Here is a 24,529-nt window from a genome sequence, read left to right as displayed (position 1 = left end):
TTTCATTTGAAGAAAGACTGGATGGACTAGGCTTATACTCACTGGAATTTAGAAGATTGATGGGGGATCTTATTGAAACGTATACAATTCTAAAGGGATTGGACAGGACAGGAAGATTGTTTCTGATGTTGGGGAAGTCCAGAACGAGGGGTCACAGTTTAAGGATAAAGGGGAAGCCTTTTAGGACCAAGATGAGGAAAAACTTCCTTCACACAGAGAGTGGTGAATCTGTGGAATTCTCTGCCACAGGAAACAGTTGAGTCCGGTTCATTGGCTATATTTAAGAGGAAGTTAGATATGGCCCTTGTGGCTAAAGGGATCAGGTGGGATGGAGAGAAAGCAGGTACAGGGTTCTGAGGTGGATGATCAGCCATGATCATACTGAATGGCGGTGCAGGCTCGAAGGGCCGAATGGCCAACTCCTGCACCTATTTTCTATGTGTCTATGTTATTTTTCTTGATTTTCTGCGTATTATTGATTTCCAGTCGTCACTTTTGAACATTGGAGTAGTTTTTGGTGAGATGCAGCGCAGTTGGGCTGCGGATGATTCGTGGCCCGGACGTCATACTCGCAGCTGTTGCTGCAGCCCGGGCCGTGTGGGCGGACGGGATCGGCACGGACCGGAAGTGAGGTGGGGGGCTCGGGTCTGTGATGCCGCTGGAAAAGGCCGAGGGAGAAGTTGGAAGTGGCGTCTAGTCGATCAGGTAGGGGAGAGGAGGATGGGGAAGCGTGTTGTAGATTAAGTATGGGTTAGGGGGAGGGAGTGGTAGCTGTTGAGGATGGGAAACTGTATTGTGCATCAGGTTGGGGAGACGGGAGGAAGGAGTGAGAGGGTCGGGAGATGTGTGATTGATCAGGTAGGGAAGAAGAGAGACTGAGGAGGGGTGGTGAGAGTGGGGAAGGAGCGTCTAGTGAAGGGGGACGGTGAGAGGACCAGGTAGGGGTAAAGAACAGAGTGGGGGTGGGCTAAGGATAGGGAATAGTGGATCACGTAGGGGAGAGGAGGGACTGAGGGTGGTAAGGTATGGGGAGGAAGTGGTGGGGTGAGAAGGTATGTTGTAGATCAGGGAGGAGAAGGGGTAGGGAAGGATGAGTCTGGAGGTGATAACGTGTGCTGTGGATCAGGTAGAGGAGAAAGAGGGGAGAAGGAGTGGTGAGAGTTGGGAAGTGTGTGGTAGATCAAGTAGGGGAGATGAAGTGGGTACTGGCGTTAGTTTATTATTGTCACATGTTCTGAGATATGCACTGTTTACACAGATTATATCCTTACAGTATATTGAGCTTGAACAAGGTAAAACAATAAGGATGTAGAATAAAGTGTAAAATCTGCAGTGCAGGTAAACAATAAAGTGTGAGATCATACCAAGGTTGAATTTGAGGCCAAAAGTCCATTTTAAGCGACTGAGTAGGGTTAGGAGGTGTATGGTTGATTAGATAGGGGAGAGGAGGGACTGGGCCTGAAGGTGCTAAAAGAGAAGGCAAGTTTTGATTTGATAGGAGAGAGATTGATGTGGGTGGGAAAGTGAGGGGACCAGAAAGTGAGGTGGGGAGGTTGAGGGCAGGGAAGCAGCAGCAGGGAGTTGGAATAGGTGTCAAGTAAGGGAATGGGTGATAGTTTGTGATGGGTGCAGGTCTATAGAGTAGTATGTGATTGAGAGCTATGTAGGGTTGCACTTAGGATTGCATGTCAGGGAGGGGGTGAGGCATCTCATTTGGGGTGAAACGAGAAAGTAAGGTTGAGTATGTGAGGAAGGATGACTGTGTGATGGGTGGTTCAGGAGGGAGATGGTTAGAGCCATGTGTGGGTGGGTGCTTGGTACATTGGAGTGTAGAGAGTATTTTACCTGAAATTATTAACCTGCTCAGTTGAGGAAAAACACCAGAGACACAAAATTACCTCTGAAATGGTTTTTATTCAGAGAGGACTTCGCAGCCTCACGCACTTCAGGGGTAAGGTAGCCAACTCCCAATTTGTTGGTTTACAAAGGTCATACTATACCCAAAAGCAGGGTACTACATTCGCAAATATGGTTACCGATTCAGATCCCTCGATTGATTGGCTATTGCATAGCTAAGCGCGCAAAATACTCGGAATAAGCATAGATGCAAGCGTAATACTTGGAATGGGTATGGACGCAAGCAAAACACTCGAAATGGGTATATAGCTCAAAATACTTGGTCGAACACATTGTCTGGTGGTCGCAAGGTTCCTCTTCTTTGTGGTGGCCACATGCTGTCTGGCACCTTAATTTAGCTACCTCTTTCCTGTTCTCCTACACCATATATGTCAAACTCAAGGCCCGCGGGCCAAATTTGGCCCGCGGTGGAATTATCTTTGGCCCGCGAGATAATATCTAATTACTATTAAAGCTGGCCCCAGTAATCAAAGCGCCTATGGCGTATGATATGGCTAATGCTGAGTTTATTCAGGTACCAGGTTTTCAGGGTTTTTAGTGTTTATTCGGCAGTCTTGCTCGGCAGTCTTCTTCATAAGAAACAGAATTTGTAAAGTGAAACACTTTGTAGTTATAGCAGAGACTGAGACACATGAGAGCAGGCTGAAAAAACGGAGGCAACGAAAGCTGCGTTCGCACGCGTCCGACTGATCCGGCCCGCATGAAGCTGCATTTTGCTCTATCCGGCCCGTGACCTAAAATGAGTTTGACACCCCTGTGACACTTCCCCAATGATGTATCCTCTCCTTGGTCCTGTCTACGTAGTTTGCTACACTTACCCCTCGCCCACCCCTTCTGCACATACCCCTTACCCTCTTCACATTCTCAGTGGGAGATAGTTGGGGCAGGTGTAGAATTGGAGGGAAGTGGAGTTTGGTTAACGATGCCTCAGTACAGGCAGGCAATCTGGGACAGGAGTTGGGAAGAGTGAAAAGCTTGGTAAGAGGACACCTGATAGGAGTACGGGTTTGGCTGGAGATGGACGAATAAAGCTAATCTTATCTTTAAATCTTTGATCTGATGAGTCTGGCCTAGATGGAAACTAAAGGAAAATTGGTGGGCATGAGAAGGTGGAGAAGAGATGTATGAGACAGACCAAGAGGGTGTGAAGTGGGTTGCAGAGGATGTTTGGTAACTGGAGCTTAAGATGTCCAGGAAATTACTTATGAACATCTTGTGGCAATCTTACTAGTTTTTACTTTCTGAAGTGGCTGCTTTGCCAAGGTGAGGAGGGAAGAGGGCAGATAGATCCTTGTACCAATTTAATGTTTAACGAGTATAATTGGAATGTCCAAAAAGGAAGTTAAAATGTGCAAAATGGACTTAAATGGCTGACATATGTATGTGGTATTTTAAGAGAGAGTTGCATTTCTCAAGCACCATATGCAGTTTGGAGATTTCCCAAAGCCTTAATTCTGAATTGTAATCCTTGCAGCAGTAATGGAGGAAATGCTGCAGCCTAAAGGTGCTTAGTGTTTATTTGTGTGAAATATGATGCAGATTATGCTGTCAATTTTTTTCTAATTAACAGCTGATGAGGTGCTGTTGTTCAAGGTTCAAAGTAAATTTATTGGCTAAGTACACATATGTCACCCTATACAATCCTGAGATTCATTGTCTTGCAGACATATTCAATAAATCCATAGAATAATGACCACATTGAGTGGATCCTGTTGCAAGTGGAATGAGAGTTCAGTGGGTGTAATGTGCTTCGACAAGTGAAACAGATGTGGCTGCACATCTGGAGTTGAGCTTATTACTGCATCTTTCTTGCTGAGGCCAGTGATGGCTCAGAATCAGGTTTATTATCACTGACATATTTCATAAAATTTGTTTTTGTGGCAGCGGTTATAGTGCAACACATAAAATACACTAGATTCTGGTTAACTGGAATGTCAGTTAATCGGGACAGCTATTTGTTTGGGACAACTCTTAAAGAACAAAAACAGATGGAGAAAATAGCCAGGATTCCTTCATTTATTTGGGGTACTATGTCACTTAATTGGGGCAGGAGGCTGTTGCAGAACAGTTCCTTAACTAACATCACTCATGTGCGCATTGTGTGATTGTTAGACCTTACACTGTGTTTGGAGCAAGCAGTTTTTAATTAGTGTCACTTGTGCAGTTGGGTTCAAAAACCAGTCTGATTATTGGTGAGTAATAAACAGTAAGACAATTCAGAACTGTTCACTGTGGTTTCAAGCATTCAGGTTTGGGGCCACAAATGGCTGGGAGTGAAAATGAAATAATTTCACTATTTCAACAAGTTAGGCACTACGAAAAATAGGTACTGGCAATCATCTTGAATCTTATAATGAAAATGTTGATTTGGAAGACGAAAATCTGCAGATGCTGGAAGTCCAAGCAACATACACAAAATGCTGGAGGAACTGAGCAGGCCAGACAGCATCTATGGAAAAGAGTAACAGCCAATATTTCAGGCTGAGACCATTCTTCAGGACTGGAAAAACAGATGAGAAGTTAGAGCAAGAAAGTGGGAAGAGGGGAGGAAGAAGTACAAGGTAGTAGGTGATAGGTGAAACTGGGAGGGGGGAGCGGTGAAGTAAAGGGCTGGGAAGCTGATAGCTGAAAGAGATAAGGGGCTGGAGAAGGGGGAATCTGATAGGAGAGGGTAGAAGACCATGGAAGAAAGGGAAGGGCGAAGAGCACCAGGGGAAGGTGAGGGGTAGGTAAGAAGATGATGTGAGAAGGGGAAAAGGGAATGGGAATAGTGAAGGGGGTGCCAATCACTGGAAGTTTGAGAAACCGATGTTCATGCCATCAGGTTAGTGGCTAAAAGAATGTGATGTGGATGAATTCCTCCATTGACAATGTATTAGGAGCTAGTACACAATTTTATAGTACTGTAGTAGTTTTGGTAGCATACTAATTTCTTCTGTATTTCATTTAAATACATAATTTGTACTCAGTTAAATGGTAGATTTTCTTTCTTATACCTTTTTAACTATTAATTTGAAATTTCAGCTATTTAGTTCTGTTGCTTATTTGGGCCAAAATGTACTGGTCCTGATGTGTCCCAATTAACTGGAATCCACTGTATACTATAAATTGCAGTAAGAAATGTATATCATTTTTAAAAAGTAGTGCCAAAAGAGAGCAAAATTAGTGAGGTAGTGTTCATGGGATTAGAAATCTGATGGCAGATGGGAAGAAGCTGTTCCTAAAACATTGAGTGTGTGTCTTCAGGCTGCTGCTATCTCCTCCCTGATGGTAGTAGGCCTGCTCTGGGTGGTGGGGTCCACTATTCTGGTACACAGAATAGTGATAGCTTTGATTAAGTTTTCTAATTCCGGGAAGGATAGCTTTTTGATGCTTATAGTGTAGCAAATGAAATCGACTCTCCAGAAAGAAAAGAATAATTTCATCATATAGTTTTGAGAATAGAGTTGTGGTTCATTTTATAATGCTATTGTCTCCTCTTCTATTGATCGTCTGACTGGGAACAGCAGTTATAAATTACAGTTGTTTGGCTTTGATTAACAGTTCTGTGCTGCCTTTGAGAGCTACATTGTCTCTGTAATGTCACTGTCAAATTTGTCTAGATGGTAGACTTTCATTTGCTCTATGATTTAATTATCGTCTCTGAGAGCACTGAGGATTCAAAGCCACCTAAGAAATCTGCGCATATTTTGGCTACCATTATAGTGTTGAGGGAAATGTAGAGTTGACAGACATACTTTTATGAGACGTTAGGATCAAGAATCAACTTTAATCACCATATATGTTTACGTGTATTAGGAATTTGCTGTGGTTTGTTGGTGTGGCACACAACGAAAGCAACATTCAACATTGATAAAGAAGAAAGGATTACACCTGAGCAAGGTGTAGCACCTGCTTAGCATCACGTGAACCCATGGGAGCAGGTGGTGGATGGCCAAGTGAGCAGCTGGTGCATATCACAAGTGCTGGTTATGTGACCACTGACACCAGGCAGGACAATCTCTGAAGAGTATTGATAACGGCTGGGGTCACTCGTCTTGTAAAGACACTGCCCAGAAGAAGGCAATGGGAAACTGCTTCTGTTGAAAAATTTGCCAAGGACTGTCATGGTCGTGGAAAGACCTTGATCACCCATGTCATATGACAGGCACATAATGAACAACAGGATTATATAAAATATATAACTTTCATGTATTTTAAGGTTAAATTATGGATGTGGAATAAAAAGTGCCGAAATACATCAATGCCAGCAATGTAGATAGCATTATAAAAAGTGTTTGCAGTGCAGTGACTGAGGTAATTGATGAGGGGTGAGGAGCTAACTAAAATGGCTGCCTGGAAGAAGAAACTTTTTATGATAGTGTGAAGTTTTTGTTTTAAGTAGCTTTATAGTGCTTTCCAGAGGGAGCTTTTGGAAAAGGCAGTTTGCTGGGTGGGCAACCAATGACCTGAGTTCACTGTAGTTCAAAGGTCCAATTTAATGTCAGAGAAATGTATACAATATACATCCTGAAATGCTTTTTCTTTGTAACTATCCACAAAATCAGAGGAGTGCCCCAAAGAATGAATGACAGTTGAATGTTAGAACCCCAAAGTCCCCCTCCAGCTCCCCTCCCTCCCACGAGTAAGCGGCAGCAAGCAACAATCCCCCTCCCCCCCACTGTCAAAAGAAAAGCATCAGCACCCGCCACCGAGCACTCGAGTGAGCAAAGCAATAGCAAAGACACAGACTTGCAGTTACGCCAAAGACTTCACGTTTTACCCAGTATATGACATACTACAGGCTCTCTCTCTCCCCCTAATAAGGGAGAAGGAGGTGCCTCTGTTTTCCCAGCGAGCCTCGATTGTCTGTTTTTCGTACATTGTGAGAGGATGCTGCATCAAACCAGACAGTGATGGTAAATCATGGCTTCATCTTCCATCTCGAGTGAATGTGAAGATAAATTGCTACTTTAGTTTTAAAGTGATCGAGGCATCCTGAGACAATGGAAGATGTTATATAAGCATCTTTGCTAAACATGCCATTGGATGCTGAAGTAGAAACTGAAATGCTCTTGACAATCCTGATGTATCGGGCAGTCTGAATGCCAAGACCATGTTCATCCGTTCAGTATCCTTTGGCATTATGAAGGACACTTCAGTAGTTTGATATGTGTTGTGTCTTGTGTTCTGTGCAATGGGATGCCTAGGCTTCTCTTATTATTCAAACCTTTGAATCATTTCTAATTACAACAGCCTTTTAAAGGCTTGTTCATAATTGATTTTTGGCCGTTCGCATTTATCAGAATCAGGTTTATTATCACTAACGTGTAATGAAATTTGTTTTGCGGCAGCAGTACAATCCAATACATAAACATGAACATAAATTACAATAAATGAGTAGTATAAAAAGAGAGCAGAATTGCGAATTAGTGTTCAGAAATGAGTTTTCAACCGTCTGCAGTATTTTCTGATCCTGTGAATCGGAGCCTTCCTACCAGACAGTGATGCAACCAGTCAGGATGCTCTCAGTACATCTATAGAAATTTCCTAAAGGCTTAGGTGATGCATGTACCAAATTACTTTGTTGCAGGCTGACTTTCCATTTTGTAGACTTGTTTTTCCACCGAGTTAATGTACGAACCCCCAAGGGATCCATTCTTAATCCTTTTTCAATTTCTTCTAAACACTTCTAACAGATTCACTTTCTGTTCCTTAATTGTCTAGATGCTGCGGTTCATCATTCTGAATTAGCAAGTTACTGTATGCATGGTAAAGCTGGATTAATTGTTCTAATCGCATGGATATCATTTAAAAAGGAAAAGCCACTCAAACTAGATTGTGAAATGATTTCAGACGTAACTTGTATTTATCTCCCTCATTCTTCTGTTACAGAAAAAAATTGGAAACACTCAGCTACATAAAGAATTTATGTTCCAAGTCAAAGACCTTTCATCAGAACTGGGAGAGAGAAAGCTGCAAACCTTTGCAGTTTTTAGATTATTATTTTCCAATTTCCTTGTTTTGCCCTTGTGTAGGGAGAAAGGTTTTTAGATTGGACTCCTATTTCCCAGTGAGACCATATAAAATGCATTGCTTTTTGGTTTGATATTAAAAGCAGAGGTACATATAATTAATGTTCAAGGAAACTTTCAAATTTTCTCTCAGAAGCTGGGAATTAATTCTCTCAGAATCAGGTTTATTGTGACTGACATGACAAATGATTCTGAACTTGTGCTTTTCTGTAGCTTTTCTTTCTCCTATCAGATTTCTGCAGGCTCATCTTGTCCATGAGATCCATGGTCTGTTTCCTTGACATGTTCCCATCCAACTTCTGCCCAAACAGCTTCATGTACTGGTGCTGATGTTAACTGATTTTTCTCTTCCCCGCTCCTTGAAATTTGTAACTCCTGCCTGCCCCAGGCAATTTTTGCTTGTTGTTAAAGCAGACAGTATCTTATCAGCCATTTTATCTCTCGTAATAAAACCCATAGCTGTGCAAGTCAGTCCTAATGAATTGAAGCTAGAACGTGAAAGTAATGTGAAGTCCAAAGCTTGTCAAGTCTGGAGGTAGGAGGTCGAAGATTGAAGTTGACAAGTCCAGAGGTAGAAGGTCAAAGACCAAAATCGACATGCCAACATATCAGAGTACCGATGTTGGAGAGGCTGGGCCAATGACTGGAGCCCTGGAGGTGTCCTGTCCTGGAGCTGAAGGCCTCTTTATGTGGATGGGAAAGAGGCTTGTTTTGCCACTGGTGTTCTGTTGTTATTGCTTGTGTTGTTCTGCTGAACACTGAGCAAGTTATGTTAGCGCTGGAATGTGTGGTGACACTTGCAGACTGCCCCCGGCACATCCTTGGGTGCGTTGCTTGTTAATGCAAGTGATGCATGTCACTGTATGTTTTGATGTACATGTGATAAACAAATCTGAATCCATTTTCGGTACCTGTGTCCAATGAGTAATGAGCATAGAGTCAAATTTTATGTGATAATTCTAAGTGGCAGCTGGAGAAATACTGTAGAGCTCAACCATGGGTCCCTAAAATAACTCACTTGCTCACAATATGTTGAAAAAAATGAGCACACTGTTTGTTAATTACAAACATTTAATGTCAGACAGATATGTGATTTTTGAACACACTGGAGCTACCAAGTATGGTGCTTGTCTTCTGTCATATCTCAGATGTTAACGTTTCAAACTCAGTATTATGTTTTTACAAACTTCTGTCTACTTATCAGCATATGTCCCAAGGGCTGGAAGGTCCTTTCCAGAACCATTGTGCAGTATAATGGTATTCTACATCTCTCCCAGAACTCCCCACCCTACCTTCTACAAAGACATAGGCACCATATTCAAATAATTCAACCAACATATCGCTACATTTCCAAACAATGTTCAAAGTAAATTTATTATCAAAGTATATATGTTGCCATATAGTGCCTTGAGGTTAACTTTCTTGCAGGCATTTAAAGGAAAAATAAATATTATAGAATTTATGGACTTTTACAAAAACCAGACTATGTATTACAGACAGAATGACAAACAATCGATGAGCAAATATATTTGAAGAACATGAGTCCTTCAAAGTGGGTGTTTTGGTTGTGGAATCAGTTCAAGATTGAGGTGAGTGAAATTATCCATGCCATTAGGACCCTGATTGTTATAGAGTAATAACTGTTCTGGAACTTGGTGGTGTGGGATCTAAGGCTTCTGTACCTCCTGTTCGATTGTGGTAGTGAGGAGTCATGACTTGGATGGTGGGGGTCTTTGCTGGTTGCTTTTTTTGTGGCAGCATTCCTCGCAAATGTGCTCAGTGGTGGAGAAGGCCTTGCCTACAATTGCCTATGTAAGTCCGCTATGGAAGTGACATGAATCAGACCTTGGGAGCATCACTGAATTACAGCACTCCATCACTCTTTAATTGTCGAGGGTCTGTATTCTTGAATTCCTGCCCCAAACTCTTCTTCCTATCTGCATCTGTTTCCTTTTTTAACTTGAGCAACTGAGCTACTGGTCAAATGCCACACTGTCTTTGGCGCTTGGTGTCAAATCTTGTTTGATAGTTTTTGAAGGACTATGAAATGTTTTCTTTATGTTAAAGAAAGTTGGTGGGTTGAGTCTTGTGTAAAGTATAAATACCAGGCCAGTTGTGCCGAGAATGGCTTGTTTCTGCACTGTATATTCTAAATACGTTACGAGTTTTTCATGTGTTAAGAGTACACAGATGCACAGAAAGTTATAAAAGAGCAAGATGCTTCTACCTTTTCACCTGTGGCATGGAGTTTCTAGCTAAGCTGGTGTTGATTTGTGTAAGGGTAAACGTTCTGGATTGGAATATGCTTTCCCAGTGTGACCATATAAAAAAATTTGCCCTCATAGTTATGTCATTGACATGTCATAACACTACTTGAAGGTATAGGTGTGGAATTCTACTGTTAGCTGGCCTTGAGTGAAATGAAAAATGCTACAGAGATTCACCGTTTGTTCTTTCTCCTGCAGTTTGTTCAGTCCCTTAATGACCAGCTTGTTAGGCAGTCTAATCCTATTAGGCAGAGACCATTTGCCAGTCTTGACAAATTATATCAATATCACAGAATGGAAAATGGGAGTTGTAGTCTAATTAGCACCCCTTGGAAATGATGATGTTGGCAGGGTAGCAAGTTTATGTATGCATGAACTTAATATTTAATGATGTGTGGTATTGATGGCAGAATTCAGTGGTGTATCACTCACCAGGTGACAGCAGGAAATATTAATTCTGTAACCAATGAGGAATGAATTCTGTAACCAACAAGAAATAAATCAAGACACCATTAAAACTGGTTGCATAGGCTATCAATTTTTGTACAATGCAGAATTGTTCTAAAACACTGATCACTCCCCATTGATCTCCATCCTGGCACTTATCATTGCAAGGGGAACAAATGCCATACCTGCCCCTACACTACCTCCCTCACTACTATTCAGGACCTCAAACAATCCTTCCAGGTGAGGGGACACTTCCTTTGTGAGTCTGTTGGGGTTATCTACTGTATCTGGTGCTCCCAGTTTGGCTCCTCTACATCGGTGACACCTGACGTAGATGGGAGACCACTTTGCTGTGCACCAATGCTCCGTCTGTCAGAAAAAGTGGGATCTTCCAGTGGTCACCCATTTCAATTCTACTTCCCGTTCCGACATCTCAGGCCCTGGCTTCCTCTTGTTCCAAGATGATGCCATCCTCAGGGTTGGAAAAGAAACACCTGATATTCCGCCTGGGTAGCCTCCAACCTGATGGCACAAACATCGATTTCTCGAACTTCATTTAACTGCACCCACCTGCCTTCACCATTCCTCATTCCCATTTCCTTCTCTCACCTTATCCTCCTTAGCTGCCCATCACCTCCCTCTGGTGCTCCTCCCTCTTCCCTTTCTTCCATGTCCTTCTGACCTCTCGTATCAGATTCCCCCTTCTCCAGCCCTTTATCTCTTTCACGAATTGACTTCTCAGCTCTTTACTTCATCCCTTCCTCCTCCTGATTTCACTTATCACCTACCATCTTGTACTTCTTCCTCCCCTCTCCCACTTTCCTACTCTGACTCCTCATCTCTTTTTTTCCAGTCCTGTTGAAGGGTCTCAGCCCAAAATGTGGACTGTTTATTATTTTCCATATATGCTGCTTGGCCTGCCGAGTTTCTCCAGCATTTTGTGTGTATTTGATTTACTGCAGATTTTCTTTTGTTTGTGAAATCATTTTATTTGTAGCTTTAAATAGATCTGAATAATTTTTGCGGTTATTTGCCACTGCTTTGAATTTGTAGTTCCTATTTTCTTTTGCTGTGCATTGTAAATACAATTTTTAAATATCTTTTATGTAATGGGTGGAAGGGGAGAGGTGGATGCCAGGGATATGGTCTGGAAGCCAGGGGGGGCAGTAACTCAAAGTTTGGGAACCACTGGTTTGGAGGAAAGCTGGTCAATTTGGTATTAGACTACCGTAATTGTGCCTGGATGTAACAAAATGTGATGTGAGATTTTAGCAGAAGTTGAGGTAAGACTGCGATGGAAACACTACATAATTAGACGTATGTGGTTTCATAAGGTGGGGTAGGAGAGCAAACATCATTTTCCAAAACTCAACTTCATTCAACTAACTCAAGGTTGCGAGCATTCATAAGTCTACTAATTATGGACAAAGTGAAGGATGAGTGTTTTGAGCTGGCTTTTCAATTTTAATGGGAGGAATTTTCTTCTCTTCCAGTGCTTGCATGTCAGGTGAACAACTTCATGAATAGATGGAGGAAGCTGTTGGTGACGATGCATATCATTCATATCATTGTCACACATCAAAAAAATCTTGGAGTAATGTTGCATAGAATCATGTAAGAATTAGCAGCAGATGGATGATAGGATAATTAATCCACTGCTAAGTCGCATCTGCACTAAGCATATTATGAATACCTCGTTCATTCGTATATGCCTTGTCGTATGATGTAGGTGACCATGATTGTTCTTAGCAAAGTTTTCTACAGAAGTGGTTTCAAAGGTGCATTTACTGTCAGAGAAAGGATACAATTATTATCCTGAAATTCTTTTTCTTCGCAAACATCCACGAAAACAGGGGAGAGCCCCAAAGAATGAATGACAGTTAAATGTTAGAACCCCAAAGCCACCCCCAGCTCCCCCCTCACATGAGCAGCAGCAGAGCAACGACATCCCCTCCCCCACCAACAAAAAAACCTTGGCGCTTTCCTCCAGGCCGCCCGAAATTCCAGAACCCTGAAGGCGCATTCGTCTTCTAGGCTGTGTCCTTGGCATATCAGAATCAGATTTATTATCACTGGCATGTGACGTGAAATTTGTTAACTTAGCAGCAGCAGTTCAATGCAATGCATAATCTAGCAGAGCGAAAAAAAATAATTAATTAAAAATAATAATAAGCAAGTAAATCAATTATGTATATTGAATATATTTTTTTAAGTGCAAAAACAGAAATACTGTATTTTTTTTTAAAAGTGAAGTGTCCAAAGATTCAATGTCCATTTAGGAATCAGGTGGCAGAGGGGAAGAAGCTGTTCCTGAATCACTGAATGTGTCCCTTCAGGCTTCTGTATCCCCTACCTGATGGTAACAGTGAGAAAAGGGCATGCCCTGGGTGCTGGAGATCCTTAGTAATGGACACTTCCTTTCTGAGACACCGCTCCCTAAAGATGTCCTAGGTAATTTGTAGGCTAGTGCTCAAGATGGAGCTGACTAGATTTATAACCTTCTGCAGTTTATTTTGGTCCTGTGCAGTAGCTCCTCCATACCAGACAGTGATGCGGTGTGTCCATGATACAACTGTAGAAGTTTTTGATTGTAGTTGTTAACATGCCAAATCTCTTCAAACTCCTAATAAAGTATAGCTGCTTTATGACTACTTTATGTCTTGCCTTCTTTATGACTACATCGATATGTTGGGACCAGGTTAGATCCTCTATGAGGATTGGTATGTTCCTCTTCTTACCCTTCCTGAAGTCCACAATCAACTTTCGTCTTACTGATGTTGCGTGCCAGGTTGTTTCTGCGGCACCACTCCAAGCGTTGGCATATCTCACTCCTGTACGCCTTCTTGTCACCACCTGAGATTCTACCAACAATGGTTGTATCATCAGCAAATTTATAGATGGTATTTAAGCTATGCCTAGCCACACAGTCGTGTGTATACAGGGAATAGAGCAGTGGGCGAAGCACACACCCCTGAGGTGTGCCTGTGTTGATCGTCAGTGAGGAGGATAAGCTACCACCAATCCGCACAGATTGTGGTCTTCTGGTTAGGAAGTCGAGCATCCAATTGCAGAGGGAGATAGAGAGGCCCAGGTTCTGCAACTTCTCAATCAGGATTGTAGGAATGATGGTTTAAATGCTGAGCTCTAGTCAATGAACAGCATTCTGATATAGGTGTTTGTGTTGTTCGGGTGGTCTAAAGCCATGTGGAGAACCATTGAGATTGTGTCTGTCCTTGACCTATTGTGGTGATAGGCAAATTGCAATGGGTCCAGGTCCTTGCTAAGGCAGGAGTTCAGACTAGTCATACCAACCTCTCAAAGCATTTCATCACTGTCATTGTGAGTGCTCCCGAGCAATCATCATTAAGGTAGATCACATTATTCTTCTTAGCACTGGTATAATTGTTGCATATCGAATAGCGGCCAGTCGTGAGACCCTGAGAGTAGGTCCCATTCCCACAAAGAACCGAAGTCAGCGTCTAACTCCAGGTCAGGGTGTTCAAAAGAACCCTGAAAGGGAAAAATAGAGATATTAAAAATAGAAATAGAGCTGTTTCTGAAGAAGCTAGCAACAGTTGCCATTAGGCGCCATCGTTCTTGTAAGCTGCTTCTCCTCCTTTTACCATTAACTTCTTCTGGACACTGTGTTTACAAGATGCACGATCCCATCCATTATGTGTATTCTTCAGAGATTGTCAACCTGGCATCAGTGGTCACATATCCAGGACTTGTGATATGCACCAGCTGCTCATATCAAGTCAAGTCAAGTCACTTTTATTGTCATTTCGACCATAATTGCTTGTACAGTACATAGTAAAAATGAGACATTTTTCAGGACCATGGTGTTACAATACACAGTACAAAAACTAGACTGAACTACGTAAAAACAACAACACAGAGAAAGCTACACTAGACTGCAGACCTACACAGGACTGCATAAAGTACACAAAACAGTGCAGGCATTACAATAAATAATAAACAGGACAATAGGGCAAGGTGTCAGTCCAGGCTGTGGGTATTGAGGAGTCTGATAGCTTGGGGGAAGAAGCTGTTACATAGTCTGGTCGTGAGAGCCCGAATGCTTTGGAGTCTTTTCCCAGACGGCAGGAGGGAGAAGAGATTGTATGAGGGGTGCATGGGGTCCTTCATAATGCTGTTTCCTTAGTGGATGCAGTGTGTAGTGTAAATGTCCGTCATGGCGGGAAGAGAACATCCACCACCACTTGTTCCCATGGCTTTACATGACCTTGGTCACGGGGAGTTCTAAGCAAATGGTACACCTTACCCCAGGATGACCTGCACTCTGGTGGAGGGAAGGAGCGCCTTGCACCTCCTTTACCCCTCCTCCTGTTATGAGCAGCGCGTTTTGTTTGTGGACGATTTGACACTTCTGTGATAACGGCCAATTATTTGAGGTAATATCAGCTGATGGACAAGCATTGATCAAGTTTTTAGGGATAACCATTTTGCAGCATTGGCACTACAGTAGCATTATTGGCCCTGATTGAGAGGTTTTCAGATTTGAATCCCTTTGGGTTATTGTGTAACAAAAAGCAGCATTGACTATTGCTGGTGAGTGATTGTTGTATTTTTTGAGGAGTCATCATTCAAACAAGATGTGTCCTTGTCTGCAAAGTAGATGGATGCAAATGAGCTTTTGGCACTACATTGAGAAAGAACAAAATTCTCTTTGGTGCTTTTGTCACTACTTACCACTCAATATTTACCCATCATTCAGTAAAAGAATGATCTCACTCAAGTAACAAATGAAGTTCAATGCATTTAAATGATTTAGTAGCTTTGGAAGGAAGAAGAGAGGGGCCTCTATTTGGAATATATGAGTCTCTGTGGATTAGAAGAACAGAGAGATCTAGGAATACAAGTACCCCAGTCACTGATGTTGAGAGTCATAGAGCACTGCAACCACACAAACTATTCGGCCCATCTAGTCTGTGCTGAATGGCTTAGCATTGTTTCTGGATGTACAGGTATAGAATTCGAAAGTGAGGAAGTTGTACTTAGCTTTTAATGAACATGAATTAGGTCAGACTTAGAGCAGCAAAACCCATTCTGGTTATTTTTATTATGGAAAGGATATACAATATCTGGATATGATGTGGAGAAGATTTTAATGGACAGTACCTGGAAACCAAAAGTGTGCATATCAGGAAAGAACATAAGACAAAGAAGCAGAATTAGGCCATTTGGCCTATTGAAAGCCTAATGGAATTGCCTAATCAAAAGGATGAGAGGATTGAGGGGTGATAGAAGTCAGGGCCTATTAGAACCATAGAACATTGCAGCATAGAAACAAGCCTTTTGGCCCTTCTTGGCTGTGCCGAACCATTTTTCTGCCTAGTCCCACTGACCTGCACCTGGATAATATCCCTCCATAACCTCTCATCCATGTACCTGTCCAGGTTTTTCTTAAATGTTAAAAGTGAGCCTGCATTTACCACTTCATCTGGCAGCTCATTCCACACTCCCACCACTCTCTGTGTGAAGAAGCCCCCCCCCAATGTCCCCTTTAAACTTTTCCCCCTTCACCCTTTAACCGATGGCCTCTGGTTTTTTTTCTCCCCTAGCCTCAGTGGAAAAAGCCTGCTTGCATTCACTCTATCTATACCCATAAGAATTTTATACACCTCTATCAATTCACCCCTCATTCTTCTACGCTCCAGGGATTAAAGTCCTAACCTATTCAACCTTTCTCTGTAACTCAGTTTCTCAAGTCTCGGTAACATCCTTGTAAACCTTCTCTGCACTCTTTCAACCTTATTAATATCCTTCCTGTAATTCGGTGACCAAAACTGTACACAATACTCCAAATATGGCCTCACCAATGCTTTATACAACCTCACCATAACATTCCAACTCTTATACTCAATAAAAACACAAAATGCTGACAGAACTCAGCAGGCCAGACAGCATCTATGGGAGGAGGTAGTGACGACGTTTCGGGCCGAAACCCTTCATCAGGAGTGAAGTAACATGGGATGGTCGAGGGAGGATAAGAAGTGGGGGGGAGGGATAAAGTAGAGAGCTAGGAAGAAATGGGCTAGGAGGAAGGTGGAGAATTATGGGAAATAAAAGAGAAAGAAAGGTAGGGCTGGGGGGAGATTATAGTGAGGGGGAAAAAAAGAGAGAGAAAGAGAACCAGACTAAAATAATAGGGATGGGGTGTAAGGGGGGAGCAGGGGTATCATCGGAGGTCTGTGAGTTGAATGTTCATGCCGGCAGGTAGGAGGTTACCTAGGCGGGAGATAAGGTATTGCTCCATCGACCTGCGTGTGGCCTCATCTTGACGGTAGAGGAGGCCATGGACAGACATGTCGGAGTGGGAGTGGTCTGTGGAATTGAAGTGTGCGGCCACAGGGAGATCCTGCCGGTGTTCGGCGGCATGGCCTCCCAGTCTGCGGCGGGTCTCCCCAATGTATAAATGGCCACATCGGGAGCACTGGATACAGTATATCACCCCAGTTGACTCGCAGGTGAAGTGGTGCCTCACCTGAAAGGACTGTCTGGGGCCTGGGATGGTGGTGAGGGAAGAAGTGTGGGGGCAGGTGTAGCACTTCTTCCGTTTGCAGGGATGAGTGCCCGGAGGGATGTCCGTGGGGAGGGATGGGGGGGGGGGAATGAATGGACAAGGGAGTCGCATAGGGAGCGATCCCTGCGGAAAGATGAGAGTGGTGGGGAGGGGAAGATGTGGTTGATGGTGGGATCACGTAGGAGGTGGCGGAAGTTACGGAGGATTATGCGTTGGATCTGTAGGCTGGTGGGGTGATAGGTGAGGACTAGGGGGACTCAATACTTTGATTTATAAAGGCCAATGTACCAAAAGCTCTCTTTACTACCCTATCTACCTGTGACACCACTTTTAGGGAATTTTGTATCTGTATTCCCAGATCCCTCTGTTCTACTGCACTCCTCAGTGCCCTACCATTTACCTTGTATGTCTACCTTGGTTTTTCCTTCCAAAGTGCAAACACCTCACACTTGTCTGTATTAAACTCCATCTGCCAATTTTCAGCCCATTTTTCCAAATCCCTCTGCAAGCTTTGAAAACCTTCCTCACTGTCCACTATACCTCCAATCTTTGTATTATCAGCAAATCTGGTAATCCAATTTACCACATTATCCAGATCATTGATATAGATGACAAATAACAATGGACCCAGCACTGATCCCTGTGGCATACCACTAGTCACAGGCCTCCACTCAGAGAAGCAATCCTCCACTACCACCCTCTGACTTCTCCCATTGAGCTAATGTCTAATCCAATTTACTACCTCACCACGTATACTTGGTGACTGAATCTTCCTAACTAATCTCCCAAGCGGGACCTTGTCAAACGCCTTGCTGAAGTCCATGTAGGAACATCTACTGCCTTCCCTTCATCCATTTTCCTTGTAACCTCCTTGAAAAACTCTTAATAGATTTGTTAAACATGACCTACTATGCACAGTCGTGTTGACTCTCCCTAGTAAGTCCCTGTCTATCTAAATACTTGTAGATCCTATCTCTTAGTACTCCTTCCAATAATTTACCTACTACCGACGTCACACTTACTGGCCTATAATTTCCCGGATTACTTTTAGAGCCTGTTTTAAACAACGGAACAACATGAGCTGTCCTCCAACCCTCCAGCACCTCACCCGTAGATACTGACATTTTAAATATATCTGCCAGGGCCCCTGCAATTTCAATGCTGGTCTCTTTCAAGGTCCAAGGGAATACCCTGTTAGGTCCTGGGGATTTATCTACTCTGATTTACCTCAAGATAGCAAGCACCTCCTCCTCTTCAATCTGAATAGGTTCCATGACCTTACTACTTGTTTGCCTTATTTCCATTGACTCCATGCTAGTTTCCTTAGTAAATACAGATGCAAAAAAACCCATTTAAGATCTCCCCCATTTCTTTAGGTTCCATACATAGCCGACCACTCTGATCTTCAAGAGGACCAATTTTATCTCTTACTATCCTTTTGCTCTTAATATACCTTTAGAAGCCCTTTGGATTATCCTTCACCTTGACTGCCAAAGCTACCTCATGTCTTCTTTTAGCCCTCCTGATTTCTTTCTTAAGTACTTTTTTGCACTTTTTATACTCCTCAAGTACCTTATTTGCTCCCTGTTTCCTATACATGTTATACATCTCTCTCTTCTTTATCAGAGTTCCAGTATCCCTAGAGAACCAAGGTTCCTTATTCTTACTCACTTTGCCTTTAATCCTGACAGGAACATACAAACTCTGCACTGTCAAAATTTCTCCTTTGAAGGCCTCCCACTTACCAACAACATCCTTGCCAGAGTACAACCTGTCCCAATCTACGCTTTTTAGATCCTTTCTCATTTCTTCAAATTTGGCCTTTTTCCAGTTTAGAACCTCAACCCGAGGACCAGACCTATCTTTATCCATGATCAAGTTGAAACTAATGGTGTTATGATCACTGGAACCAAAGTGTTCCCCTACACACACTTCTGTCACCTGTCCTAACTCATTTCCTAATAGGAGATCTAATTCTCTAGTTGGTACCTCTATATATAGATTTAGAGAACTTTCCTGAACACATTTTACAAACTGTAACCCGTCTAGACCTTTAACAGTATGGGAGTCCCAATCAATACTTGGAAAAATAATACCCTACTATCACAACTTTATGTTTCCTGCATTTGTCTGCTATCTCTCTGCAGATTTGCTCCTCCAATTCTTGCTGACTATTGGGTGGTCTATAATACAACCCCATTAATGTGGTCATACCTTTCCTGTTTCTCAGCTCCACCCATATGGCTTCAGTAGACAAGCCCTCTAATCTGTCCTGCCTGAGCACTACCGTAGCATTTTCCCTGACTAGCAATGCCACCCACCCCCTCACCCTTCATCCCTCTGCCTCTATCACGTCTGAAACTTCGGAACCCTATTGGATGGAGCTGAGCGTGAATCTGACAGGGAGGTCACTGCCCAGTTTGTTGTGTTCTCTGTTGATCTCCCAAGCATGGTGGGCATGCTATGTTGGTGCAGGAAGGTGTGACGACACTTGCAGGATGCCACCAGCACGCCCTTGGGTTTGTTGGTTGTTAAGGCAGATGACACATTTCACTCTATGGTTTGATATACATGTGACAAATAAACTTGAATCTTGGAGCTCTTTAAAATTGTGATAGGTTCTGAAAGTGTGTGTACAGAGAGAATGTTTCTTCTTTTGGAGCAGAAAGTAACTTAAGGCTGTAAATTGAAGACAGTCATCAAGAGACCCAAAAGAGAATTTAGAAGAAGCTTTACCCAGAGCGTGAATGTGAATGTGCTATCACGGGGGTGGATGAGGTGAACCATTTGAGGAGAGGCCGAGCCAGAATGTGAGGGAGAAGCTTTAAATGAAGAAAAAGGCTCTTGTATAAATACACCAGTTGAGGAGAATGTTTGTTTCTTAAACATTGGGGATTCTGCAGATGTTGGAAATCCAGGTAACATATACAGAGTGCTGGAGAAACTCGATAGATCAGGCAGCATCTGTGGAAAAGAATAAAGAGCTGATGTTTTGGGCTGGAATGTCATCTCTTTATTCCCTTCCATAGAAGCTGTCTGACCAGCAGAGTTCCTCCAGTATTTCCTATGTGTTACTATGATGTATATGTTTTGTTGAGACGATAAGCTCCATCACAATTTGTCTACCACCACAGCAGGTCAACACCATGCCTTTTCATTAGCTCTTCACTCAGCTCGGGAACATCTGCACAGTGAAGATGCATACATATGGATGCTCTTCATTGACTACAGCTCAATATTCAGCACTATTATCCTCTCAAGATTTATTACTGAGCTCCAAAATCAGGCCCTCCATTGGATCCTCAATTCCAGCGCTTGCAGATCCTCCACATTCACCATCAGCACACTCGAATACTGTATGCTTTGTCCCCTGCTTTACTCATTTATATCTAACGACTGTGAGGCTAAGCACAGCTCCAGTGCCATATTTAAGTTTGCTGAAGATATACCACTGTTGTTGGCTGAATCAAAAGTGGTGACAAATAGGCATATAGGAGGGAGATTGAAAATTTGACTGAATGGTGCCTCAACAACTCAACATTGGCAAAACCAAAAAGCTGATTATTGATTACAGGAGGAAGAAGCTACAGGGCCATGAGCCAGGCTTCTTTAAGAGGATGGTGATGGACAGGGTTATGATCTTTAAATTCCTTGGTGCTTTCAGATCAGAGGATCTGTCCTGGGACTAGCACGTAGCAAGCTCCTGAATCAGCATAGACCACTACACTCATTTGAACTCTCAACTGATTCCACAACCTACAGACTCACTTTCAAGCATTCTACATCTAATTTTCTCAATGTTATTTCTTATTTTTATTTGCATAATTTGCTGTCTTTTGCAAGTATGTTGTTTGTTAGTCTTTATTTATATATCATCATCATTATGTGTCGTTTTATATGACGTGGGTGATCATGGTCTATGACAGTGATTGTTCTTGGCAAATGTTTCTATGGAAGTGGGTTGCCATTGCCACCTTCTGGGCAGTGTCTTTACAAGACGGTGACCTCAGCCGCTATCAATACTCTTCCGAGACTGTCTGCCTGGTGTCAGTGGTTGCATAACCAGGACGTGATGTGACCAGCTGCTCATACGACCATGCACCATCTGCTCCTGTGGCTTCACGTGACTCTGTTCAGGTAGCTAAGCAGGTGCTACACCTTGCCCTAAGGTGCAGACTAGCAGAGGGAAGGAGTGCCTTACCTCCCCCTTTGGTAAAAATGTATCTCCACTGCACCACCCAGTTTATGCGTAGATTTTCATAGATGTTATTGTATTTCATTATCCTGTAAATGCCTGCAAGAAAATTTAATCTCAAGGTAGCATGTGGTGACATGTACGTACTTTGATAATAAATTTACTTTGAAATGTTCATCTAATAAAAATCACTTTGCTTGTGCCGTTGTCATTCAGTCTGATTGACGTGCTTCCAAATTCACTAATGACTGCAGCAAAAGCCTCTTCATTAGCTGTAAAGTACCCTGAAACATCCTGAAAAGAAAATAAACAATACTATACAAATGCGCATTGGCTTTTTATTAATTGATGCACTTCAGGGAGCAGACAGAACCTCATTTAGTCTAAACTAGGGATCTCTGGTGAGATAGCTCTGCGATGGAGAGGGGGGATTGTTTTTTATTACTGGTGAGATTGCTCTGTTAGGCAGAGGGGAAGACTGCCTTTTTATCTTCGTTAAGATCACTGCTACGGAGAGGGAGAATGTTGTCCAGGTTTTCTGTGTTTTGGATGTGGTCTTGAACAGTGGACATTTTTTTGGTCTTACGGGTTTTTTTGTATCTGTGTTTTTCGCCCGATCTTTCCTGGTTTTTCTTTTGTGCGTGAGGGAGGGGGATTTGGAGGTCGATGTGCCTGTTTGTTTTTTGTTTGTTTTTTTGTGTAGGGAGGGGTGTTGGGGGGGTTGATGATCGTGCTGCTGTTCTTTTCTTTCTTGGTTTCGTGGCTATTTGAAGTGGTATTTCAGAGCTGCACTTCTAGCAGAGCTGAAACTGCTATCACAGAGCCTTGTCAATATTTTAATATTATAGTGATGGCTGTTGGTACAGCTGCCACAAAACAACACATTTCACAACATATCTCAGTAATAATAAACCTGGCTCTGATTCAATCTGGTTTCAAAATGCTTCTTTTGTGAAAAAATTATCTTGCCTTCATTTTGAATATTACTGATAAATGTGATTTAGCTTAATCTATCAATGTTCCTTTGTCATTTTGGATTAGAGCAATTTTGGGCCTCTTATCTAAGAAAGGATGTGCTGGCATTGAATATCTAGAGGACATTCATGTGAATGATTCTGGGAATTAAAGGGTTAATATATGAGGCGAGTTTGATGGCTCTGTGCCTGTACTCATTGCAGTTTAGAAGAATGGGAGGGGGGAATCTCACTGAAATCTGTCAAATATTGTAAAGCTTAGAGAGAGTCGACGTGGAGAGAATGTTTCCTTTTGTGGAGAATCTTGCACCAGAGAGTCTCTGGAATTCATTGCCATGGACAGCTGTGGAAGCCAAGTTATTCTGATTATTTAAAGTGCAGATTAATAGATTCTTGATTAGTAAGGGTGTCACAGGGAGAAGGCAAGAGAACGTGATTGAGGGGGAATAATAAATCAGCCATGGTGGAACAGACTCAGTGGGCTGAATGTCCTAATTCTACTCCTGTGTCTCATGGTCTTATCCCTAAGCACCAAAGGACTGCCAATGATTTATTAGTTTTAAGAATCCTACATGCTGTAATATCCAGGCAATGTATAAGCACTCTACACAGCTCGAGGGGAAATTGTTATCTTAACAGCATCTTTCACTATTTCAGAGCATTATTCACTGTGAATATTCACTCTTGTGAGGGGAAATGAGCACAGCAAGGTTCTGCTAACATCCGTGGGATAATGACCCACTGACTGTAAGGCGACAAACAGCTGAATCTGAAAACCAAGATTCTAATTTATTGATAATTCAGCCTCTCTCATCTTTGTTGAAGCAGACAGAAATCCCTTGAGGGTGAGCTGCCTATGAGATTACAAGACATTAAATACACCCCCTTTGAAGAAATTAATCGGGCCACTTGTTTAAATCCAGTATCAACATAACTCTAGCCTGGAGCCATTTTCCTGTGTCCCTTTTATTTTTTTGCTCCCTTCCCATTTCATACCCTAATTATAATGATAGAAATGGTGTGCCCCCAGTACACCAGTGAGTGTGTTGGCTGATAACACAAACAATGCATTTGAATTGAATTGATTTTATTTCTTACCTTCACAGACACAAGGAGTAAAAATTTTTACATTACGTTTCCATCTAAATGTGCAGTGTGCAATCATAGTAATTTATGATCATTTATAATAAATGGAACAGTCAATGTAATATCGAGTACACTCGTCAGCATGAGTTCATCAGTCTGATGGGCTGGTGGAAGAAGCTGTCCCGGAGCTTATTGGTCCTGGCTTTTATGCTGCGGTACCGTTTCCCGATGGTAGCAGCTGGAATAGATTGTGGTTGGGAGGGCTTGGGTCCCCAATAATCCTACGGGCCCTTTTTACACACTTGTCCTTGTAAATGTCCTGAATCATGGGAAGTTCACAACTACAGATGCGTTGGGCTATCTGCACCACTCTCTGCAGAGTCCTGCAATTAAGGGATGTACAATTCACATACCAAGCAGTGATGCAGCCAGTCAGGGTGCTTTCAATTGTGCCTCTGTAGAAAGTTCTTCACTGTATTTTTGATGTATACTTAACAAATAAATTTGAATCTTATGAATACTTATGTTAACAATGTTTTTATCCAATGTATAAATCGGAATACTCTTTATCGACTAGCTCAGCATTCAATACCATCATTCCCTCAAATAAGCTCCAAGACCTGTGCCTCAATACGTGCTTCTATTGAATCTTGGATTTCTTCACTTGTAGACCTCAGTAAGTTCAAGTTGGCAACAACATCTCCTCCATAGTCTCCATCATCACAGGTTGCACCTCAGGGTTGTGTGCTTGGCCCCCTGCTCTACCACTTTACACCTATGACTGTGTGGTGAACCATAGCTGCAATACCATATTCAAGTTTGCTGATGACATCACTGTCATTGACCAAATCAAAGGTGGTGATGAATACAGAAGGGTGATTGAAAATTTGGCTGAGTGGTGTCATAACAACCTCTCACTCAAGACCAGGGAACTGATTATATACTTCTGGAGAGGGAAACCAGAGATAAATGAGTTAGTCCTCATTGGAGGATCAAAGGAGGAGGGGGTTAGCAACTTTAAATTCCTGAGTGTTACAATTTTAGAGGATCTGTCCTGGACCCAGCATGTAAGTGCAATTGCA

At 42.5% G+C, this 24,529-nt stretch overlaps 1 protein-coding gene across 2 annotated transcripts in view; it reads left to right on the top strand.

Annotated features, from left to right (window-relative positions):
* Positions 1–597: 597 nt before the first annotated feature.
* tmtc3 (transmembrane O-mannosyltransferase targeting cadherins 3) overlaps positions 598–24,529 on the top strand; it is a 138,134-nt gene continuing 114,202 nt past the window's right edge. The window contains exon 1 of one of the 2 annotated variants that reach the window (XM_073058857.1): positions 598–705. The gene's annotated coding sequence lies outside the window, so the exon portion shown is untranslated. The remainder of the gene's footprint in view (positions 706–24,529) is intronic. The other variant, XM_073058858.1, reaches the window with a different exon arrangement.

This window comes from Hemitrygon akajei, chromosome 10, assembly GCF_048418815.1.
Source record: "Hemitrygon akajei chromosome 10, sHemAka1.3, whole genome shotgun sequence".
Classification (NCBI taxonomy): Eukaryota; Metazoa; Chordata; class Chondrichthyes; order Myliobatiformes; family Dasyatidae; genus Hemitrygon; species Hemitrygon akajei.
This window is presented reverse-complemented; position numbering and strand designations above follow the sequence as displayed.